Raw genomic sequence first — 7,448 nt, forward strand, 5'->3', positions numbered from 1 at the left:
GTCTACAGGGACACAGTGCGGGAGGGGGGGTGGGGCGTGGAGAGAAAGGGTTCACTGCCCCCCAGCAAACACGGCAGATGCGGCTGCCCTTCAGAGCAAGACATGCCTCACAGTTCGGGCAGCCATGCCTCACAGTTCACGTTTCAGTGAAGGTGGGGTTTGCCCCAGGAAAAAAGCACCAGCATTAAACCAGTCAGTTGTAAAAAACACAAAAGTTGTGTTTCTCTGGGCACAGGTGGCCACGCTCTAGCCCACAAATCTTCTGGGTTAGCTGTAAACAGGCCCAGAATATAACCTAGTAGTACGCTTCAAGTGCTTTACAAAAAGAAAAAACAAAAATAGATGGCAACAAACATCACCTGCAAAGCTGTTGATACCTAATTTACATACAGGATAATGTGGCTCAGCCCTGGTCATCCTGCAAATAGGTGGTGATGTGAGAAATGGATCCTCAGTGTGCCTGGGCCCAAGCATGATCCATGGGAACAAACATGTTTCCTATGAGGGGGGTGTTTTCTATCACCTCTCCCAGCTACACCAGAAGCTCCTGCAGACCGAGGGCCTGTGGAAGAAAATTAATGAGATGTATCCTCTGGTCCTTATACCCGACACTGGTGTGATTGCTATAGACTTTGCATATGCCCTGCGTGGTTGTACAGCCATTTACTGCAAACTGAGCACACTTGCTCAACATATTTGTTCACTCTGTTCCCCTCAGAGATTTTGGAAGGGAGTGTGATGGGAGACAGCCCAATTTGTTTGTTGGAAGGGCTCACTTATCGGTGGGTTAAAACAGCTAACACTCAGACTCCAATAAGTAGGCTCCAGAACTGGGGATTGGAGCTCGATAGAAATTTGCCTGCTCCCCTCTTCAGGCCAGTCAAATCAAAACAGCACGTGAAAGGCACTTGCTTCAGCATCCAACAGATAAAAGAAAGAATATGCTTTGACTTTCCTGGCCAAAATTTCCTCTCTCTCATGCTGTTGCACAATATGCTGTGCTGGGCTCAGAGAATATCTGCTCATATGCTATACAGGCACATCATTGTAAACTTTCTTACAGTTCTCAACTTTTTTTTTAAGAAGTTGCTAGCTGTTATGGCTGAGAAGAACACCTCATCTGCAAACAGAGGTAGTGCCATAGCTCACAAGCAGCCTGCAGGCTCTATGTAGACATTCAGTTTGCAAGCAGCTGCAGAGGTTTGAAATGTTTGTGCCCTGCCCTTCTCTTCTCAAGCGGTTTATCAGGGTCCCTCGGGCATTGATCCCCAGTAGCTCTGCTAGCTGTTTGTGTGAGTGCTCCCTAACCCACTTCAAGCAGAATCAGCTGAGATAATTCAAACAGTTTACATAGAAGCTATGCACTAAGTCACTTGATTGTGCCTGAAGTGGGTTAGGGAGAACTCAAATAAGTTGCTTTGTTAGCAGAAGTGAGGGGAGGGGTAAAGCATAGTAATGTTAAACTGTTCCAGCTGGATTCAGAAGAGGACATCTATCTGTAGTCTAAGTAACATAGAGACAAGTCTGTGGAGAAGCTGGAACAAAAATTGTGCCATGAAACTATGATAACAGACATCAGCTGACGGTCTTACAACAGCTAGAGATGTGAAAACACTGATTCATCCCAGTGATACATAAAGTATCTAATGATTATTTAATTGACAAAAATGATAACTAGTTCCTTAAGTAGAAAAGGAAGGAGGAGATACCTGAGCTATACAACTTACTGAATTATAAGGTTCTTCTGAAACTATCATCATGTGGCACTTGGAGGATATCTTGGCCTCTCCCTCAGAACACATCTGTTGTAATTATTGTTTCATCCTTTAAGCCCACAGGGATCATCATGTCCTTCTGCTCTCAACACCATATAGGCCACAACAGTTAACCAAATTTAAGCTATACTGAAAGGCAAATGATCATACATAACAAGAAGTGTATGTTGTCTCAGTTTGACTATCTGTAGAGCCTGCCATGAGTTACACAACTGAAGCAATGCTGTTTTACATTGGTTTGTCTACACCCCTTTTCACCACGGTATCCAAATACCTTCCAGGAATATGTTAAGTGATGTGGCTAATATCTGCCATTCTTTCATTTCAGTCTCAAAGGGAGAACTGTGTAGGCAGGAGAGGACTGGTCTTTTTACTTTTTATTTTAGGGGTTTTATCTTAAAGTGTTGATGCTACTGTATGTTTACAATGAGGAAGGTAATCTAAAGAAGTAGAGGGTGGTGTAGTTTTGATAACCCTTTACTCCCATGAGAGTTTATTCAACAGTAACAGCAGCCCCCAAGAAACTCAGATGAAGCCAGTATGCAAGAAGAGAATGTTTTTGATGCATTTATGCTAGCTTCATGTTATTCAGATGAACTGCATGTTGTGTTCTAGATCACGCATCTTCAAAGCTGGTAGTGTCATACCCAGATATATCACGTTGCTATTTCAGAGAAGGGGTAATGGAAACCCAGCTTTGGTTACATATGTAATCTGCCAGGAAGAGACAGGGGTTCCTAAACAAAATGCCTGCACAAGGTTAGTGGCAGCTCAGAGTCCAGGGCCATCACCAAATTAATTAGCAAGTTAACCAATTGTGTTTGCACGCCCTCAAAGAAGTGAGGCTACAAAAAAGGCTTGCTTTGTTTACATAACCTCTCCCTTGCTTGAGATCAGCTTCAGTCAGCTTTTTTTCATTGCTGAGCTGATCTCTGAAGGCACCAGGCTATCTCAGTGGTACTGATAAGACCTAAGATCTGTGGAAGGACTGTACTGCTGGCATTTAGGTTCACACTGGGTGAACAGCTTACCTTCAGGCCACATGTTCATAGTGAATTCTAGTTAAAGGAATAGTTGTAAGGGTATATTCTTCCATCATTCCTTATTTAGTGGACACCTTCATAGAGGCCCGGAGAACATTCTCCTGCACCTCTGCCTCCTCACAGAGGGGTCATCAGTGTCTTGAATCAAGAAATACAAGGGTAAAACTTCACATCCCCTGAAGTTTCCATTCTGTACAGCTGTCATGCTCTATCCAAAATAATTTCAGCTATGTTTTTTTTTTTTTTAAATTACTTTAAAGTCTAAAATGTCTATCTCTAGGTAAGTGGCTGGTCAGCAGTCTTCCTTTAAACTTTGATTTTTGGTAAGTAGTGGAGAACTGTTATCAGATCATATACAGTTAATTACTTTTGAGTTAGATAAACTACACCCTCTGATTTTGTTCATCTCAGCAGCCAAAGCCAGTGCTTACATCTTGTTCACAAATACATGATCGGAGTTTCACCTTGTTTTCTGACTACCAGAAATGATGACAACATAAAAAAAGACTCAATTCAGAAGGTCAAAAAGTAGCAGCATGAGAGACAGGTCTTTAATCCCTTGATCATCTCAAACATGAGGCTAGTTTAAGGGCAGCTGTTAGCAGTTGTCATCATACAATCACTAGGAAAGGTCACCAAGTAATGTTCACACACTAGCAATCACAGAATATTACTCAGTCACTGGAAAGTAAATTGCTGGAGAAGCTAAGCTTTCCCCTTGGCTGCAGACGAAACAAAGCCAAAAGAAGCAGCAGCAGTGCAAATTATTCATACAAAGACCTATCTGTGGAGTCCACATTAACCTATTGTATATTCTTTATGTCTACATGGACCTGTACACAGCTGTTTCCAAGACCATTCTTCAGCAGGGTACTTCAGTCCAACTGCAATTTAGAGCACACGAACAGTCCCACTGAAAACAGCAGAATTGTCTGTGTCCCTGAAGTTGTATGTCCTTTAAGTAAGATTGCAAACTGGAGTCTAAACAAGCTTTAATTCCTACCAAACAGTGGACCTTAATATATTGCGGCAGAAAACTACAAGCTGCTTATGCAAACAGACTAAAAAGTACTCGCTGTCTCTAAATTATATTGGGGTCTTATGCTACAAGACAAGTTAAAGAGGGTTTGGTTGACAGGGGACAGAGATGTGTGTCTTTTGCAGAATAGGTGACTTATTTCTGACCATCTTTCCTAGTTGTGTATCCTGCTGTTGTGGGATCCTTTATTTGCTTCATGGATACATGGGGGAACATTGCCATTTCTAAGCACCTCTGTTCAAAAGAGGCTTTTGTCTCCCAGGCAAAAACCTTTCTGTGCTTCTCAACTTTCTAAAACATCTCCTGTGTCTGCTTTTCCAGTGCTATGGTTGAACAGAATCAGAATCCAATACTGCTGTTGGTACTGTATTACAAGCCATACTGCCAGCTGCTTCCTACCTTCCTATTTCCATAAACCACTCTAGATTTACTATTGGTGTGTATTTTCTTAAATTTTGCACAGCGACTTCCTACCTCTCTTTTCTGAATGGCCACTGTTAATTTAAATCTACTCAGAAACATCTTGGATTCTATCTAATCTATTTTCTATTTATACCACGTTCATCACCATGGTAGCTGAATGTCTTAGAAAGTATCTTTGAGGTAGAGGCTATGCAAAGCTTATTTTAAACCACTCTGATTCTTTGCCTTTAAAATTGAATTCTAACAACTTCATCTTACCCCAGCTGAGAAATTACCCTTTTGCACTTTGCAAATAACAGTCTGAAATTTGAAGCCAGTCCAGCATGACTTGGGACACAGTTTTAGCTGAGAATATTAACTGCAGTAATTGACACCTATGTAAATAATACACTTTTATTTTGATAGTTCTCTTACTCTAAAGTAAATGTTATGATACAGCGTGTTCATAATTAGTGAAAGCAGCAGCTCCTTAAACTCAAGCAAAGCCAGCGGACTTACAGTAAACTCTTAGGCTTTCGACTAAGCTAACATGCCTGCCTACCTTGAAATCTGGTTATTATTAACTATACACTCAAACTCGGCATATATATGTATATATACAATGACATAACTGCAATACATGGTTTTAAAATAGAACACAAAAATTTGTTCCATATACTCAGTTCTATGTACTTTGTGATGTTGCACCATGGAATTTGCCAAGCATTAACACCTCTAATTTTAAAAATAATACACCAGAAGCTTTGTTTTTACATCAAGGGATTTTACCCCTGCACTTCTGAAGTGATCTGGAAAACAACAGAAGGTCTAGCTAGTCCCTAGGGAAGGTCTGAACGACTTCATTCATCCCTATCTTCCTAAACAATACCAGCGATACAGTTATGAATTGTAAGATTAAGGGGGAGGAAAGAAGACGACTGTCCGTATTGAACATGGGAATAGCATAGTCAGCTGTGTTTGTCAAGTTTTTATATTAATTGTAGTATGCACTTTCACATTCCATCTTTTGAGTTTTCTGTTTGGTATTCTTAGGAAAAAAGCTTGTATTATCTGACAGTTTCTTCCCTCCCTCCAACTGGAACTCACTGGGCAACTTCAACCAAGCTTGAGTCAAAGATAGAGGCCTGAAAGATGTAAACATTTCCAGTAGTTGTGCAAGGAAAACAGCCAAGAAGCTTACAGAGAAAGGCCAATATCACCCTCACAGAGAGCCTGCAGCATCAGCACAGCTATATTACTAAATACAACAAATTAACATGGCAGAGGCAACTTTCCCAGGTGCCACTGTCTAAAGGACTATTTCCTTAATTTGCCCAAAACAGCCACAGAAAGCCAGCAGAGCAGTGCAGAAAGCAGCAACACAGTGATGGATTTGTCATTGTTGGAGCATGTATAGCCACCCAAATCTTTATCTGCTTGGGAACAGATGCATTACAGCCAGTTCCAAAAATGGCAATTCAGGCTGTTTAGACACACCAAAAAAGAGAGAGATTTAAGTTCCTCCAGGGGTGCTCCAGGATGCAAACAATAACCCAGCTCCACACTATACAGAACCACCCCCACTATAAGAAGCACGTCATTCAAAAGCAACTGCATGCATATGTATGTGTATAACCTCCTATGCAGTGGTTTCCATCCTTAAATAAAATTGCCTGCAGATTAAATTAACCCTCTATTACTCTCGCTTGAAAACTGCACATCTCATCTCCTGTGCACTGAATGGAATGTTTTCTCCTATTGCTGGCTGAGTCATTAAAATACCATTCTGATAACTTTTACACAATGTAGTTTTTATCAACATCAAACATGCTCAAGTTTCACGGTTTTGCTAAGTTTCCCATAATGTGCTGTTCATAAAGCATAGATCTATTTGTCACAATGATGCCATATGAAACCTCATCTGAGGCCCGGAAGAGTTGATGGTATACAGAACTGATTTCTTCATATGGACCATGAATCAAACAAGAGATCACAATAAGCTGATGGGAGACGATCTTGATATCCTCCAGTCCAGCCTACCTACCTCTGCAGATTTGTCAGCTAGACTTGTTTGGACAAGTAGTTTGTTGTTTGTTTTCTTTTAAAATACATCAAATAAGTCAACACATCAACAAAGCAGCAACATATTTTTCCAGTTACTAAATGCATGTGTTAATCAGCCAAACCAAGATATCAAGAAGCCTCTTCATGGAAATTAAGTCTTTGGTTCTCCAAGTCTCCACAAGCACTGTCACACACAACACAAACATCATTTTGATCTTATCAGGCTTTAAGAAAACATTTATTGTAGCTGAATACAGCTGTCCAAAATCACAGCCATCCCAAACTGCCTATGGCATGATCAACCCCAGAGGCACAAAAAGGGGTCTGACCAAGCCTTGCTGCAGGAGTAGGGCACTAGCTGGTCTGAAGCACCATTAAAAGCAACACGCCATTCCCCGTCTCCTAAACCCCTGCTATTTATACCAAATATATTTCCAAGACTCGTTTGACTTTCTCAAGCAGCAGAACTGTTTTTAAAAAAGGCTTTTGAGGAAAATCTTGTGAATTTTTCAGGTTGCAACAAGTCACACACCAGAAGGTCTCTGAGGCTGGTACTGGCACACAGTACTTGGAGGTGGAAACTCAGCCTTCCACAGAGGCCAGGGGCTAATTCTTTTCAGCAATACAAAAATCATGGCATATTCTTTCTGCCAGCAGGGGAATGGGCTGTTTCCTTCTCCAAGGAAAAGGAAAATCCCCACAAAAAGATACACAAAAACTGGAGCTGGACCTTATTTCTAATTCAAACAAATATACCTTTATTGGGTATTTGCATATTAAAACTGATTAAGAATCCTCAAAATCTCTAGTCGGACTTAACTCACTGCAAATATGCATCCATTTAGCAGTAAAAAATGCTGAGTATGGGGTGTTACTTTGACTCTAAGCTCACAGATCCAACAACCAACAGCTGTGACCTGCTGCAGAGTGCTCAGACCTGTGAGCAGTAGTTGTCCTACTGACCATTGATTTACACTTTTTTAGCTTCTCTACCTCAAGCACCATAAAGGTTTGTGCCAGCCTCAGCATTTCTAAGTTATGCCAGCTTAGTCGCTATCAAAACCTAATATTTCTCTACATGAGATATCACAGGAAAGCCGTCTTCCCAAACCAGTATTTTCATCA

The sequence above is a fragment of the Falco biarmicus genome, chromosome 4 (genome assembly GCF_023638135.1).
Source record: "Falco biarmicus isolate bFalBia1 chromosome 4, bFalBia1.pri, whole genome shotgun sequence".
Classification (NCBI taxonomy): domain Eukaryota; kingdom Metazoa; phylum Chordata; class Aves; order Falconiformes; family Falconidae; genus Falco; species Falco biarmicus.